Raw genomic sequence first — 2,500 nt, 5'->3', positions numbered from 1 at the left:
TTAACCATCTATTTGCCGGGTTGATATGCATGTCTAGACTGATACATAGGCACATTTATTTATTTATGCCTTTATCTTACTCTCACGGACATTTTTCCTTTTGAACTGCACCAATACCGATTAAATGAACATGAAAATAACGATTTTGAAGAAGGTTGCAATAAAAATCAAGTATTGTTAGTGGATAAGGCAATCATTATCATTATTGTTATCGACATTATTATGGTAATATCAACTTTACTGATACAGAAAATACTAATGATAACGATATCATCATTAGTAATAGGAACAGTAACAGATGATAAATAACAGTAATACATGAATAACAAATAGCAGCAATGATTAAATGATAAATAACATACACAGACAAATAAATAACAGTAATAACTAAATGATGAACACAGACAGACAAATAACAGTAATAAAGGATAAATAAGAATCTAAATCATTTAATTTTCACTCCGTATCTACAACGACTCACCACCATCATTATCTTCATCATCATCATCGTCATCATCTTCATCATTGTATTTATTCCTTAAGTTATTTATTTGTACAATTTAACTGAATATTATTCTTATTCTTATTCTTTTTTTTTTTTTTTGGGGGGGGGGAGGATATTTCTATTCCTTGATTTTGCAGAAATGGATTCAGATTCTAAAAAAATAATAATAATGATGATAATGATTCGTTCTTGGTATTTGTTGTCCTTTTTGTATATTAAATTAATAACAATACCCCCCCCCCTCAAAAATAGATTAAAAAATGACAAAAATACATATTAAATTTAAAAATTCACAAAGATTGAATATCATTTGTAGATGATTAACTGACTTTTATGAAACTGCAATAATTCAATCATGATGACATTCACTCAACAAATTGCATTATATAATACCTAATGAACTTAAACACGGTAAAGTTGCATTCACGTTCCTCTCTGCAACAAATACAGTACATAACCAGAAGGTCTAAGTTGGTATTGATTTTGTGTGGTCTTAAAGTGTCTTTACTTTATCATGGGCTTCCCTTACTTATAAGTTTAGTGTCTAAGTAGGGCGTTGAGGTGTTACTTAAACCTTCGTTTCTTTATGATTTATTATTACTATTGTTATTATTATTATTGTTATAGTTATTATTATAATTTTTGTTCTTAATGTTTTATTTTTTCTTGAAAAGATAAAATAAGTTGACGTGTTACTTGATTTTTTGATTATCTTTTCTCTTTATTTTGTGATTAATGATAATTATCATTATTATCACTATCAATATTCATTTATGTATCTGCTTTTTACGAACATGAAAATCGTTGTTAGGTTATTTCTTTCTTCATTTATCATCATTTTCATTCTATCATTATCATTATAACTATTATTACTATTACCCTTTTATCTTTCTTTATCATTACTATCATTACTACTTCTACTATTATCAATATTGCTATTTTACAGGGATAAAAATCAGTGAAAAATTATGCTGTTGAATGATACAGATCCAGGAATGGTTATGTAGTTCCTATGTTGTTATGATCATTCTGTTCACCATAAGTTCTGTCATGAGGAGGAAGGCGGGAGAACATTTGCCAATTTCAAAATTATGTTTTATTTTTTTTCATACAGTTGATATCATTATCATCATTATCGTTATTATTGTCATTATTGTTGTTGTTACTGTTCTGTTAACAATTATCATCCTTATCATCATTATCGTTTTTGTATTCTTCTTCTTTTTCCTACCCTTATTATCATCATTATCACTGTTATTACCATTATCACTGTTATTATCATTATCATTATCGTTACCATCATTATTTTCACTATCACAATAATAATGATACTACTACTGCTACAAATAATAATAATGATAATGATGATAATTGATTTCTTTATTATTGCTTTTTATCATTATTTTATTATCATTATTGTTATCATTGTCATCATTATCACTAATATAATAATGATTATCATTATGTTGCAGTTATTATCATTATCATTGTTATCAGCATTATCATAATTATTATCATTATCAGCATTATCATAAGTATTATCATTGTTATCAGCATTATCATAATTATTATCATTATTGTTATTATTACAATTATCATTATTACTATTCTTATTATTATCGTTAACATAATCATCATTATCATTATCTGTACTACTATGCTACTACTATTACTATCATTATCATCATCATCATCATTATCATTACCAGCGGTGTTCTTATGAATCTGATTTTCATTTCTCTTATTGGTCATTACTCATACCTTCATTATTATCATTACTACTATCACCTACTACTATTACTACCTTCATTCTTACTATCATTATATTCTCAGTCTCGAAATTACTGAAATTTTATAATTCATCTGATAATCTAATCTAATTTATTTCATAATGAATCTTATATATCATTTCATAATTCATTTAATTTGTGTCACCTGTTAATCATGATTTTGATTATGGGGCGAATAGCAATAATGATAAATATCTGAAAAAAA

The sequence above is a fragment of the Penaeus vannamei genome, chromosome 26, assembly GCF_042767895.1.
Source record: "Penaeus vannamei isolate JL-2024 chromosome 26, ASM4276789v1, whole genome shotgun sequence".
NCBI lineage: Eukaryota > Metazoa > Arthropoda > Malacostraca > Decapoda > Penaeidae > Penaeus > Penaeus vannamei.
This window is presented reverse-complemented; position numbering follows the sequence as displayed.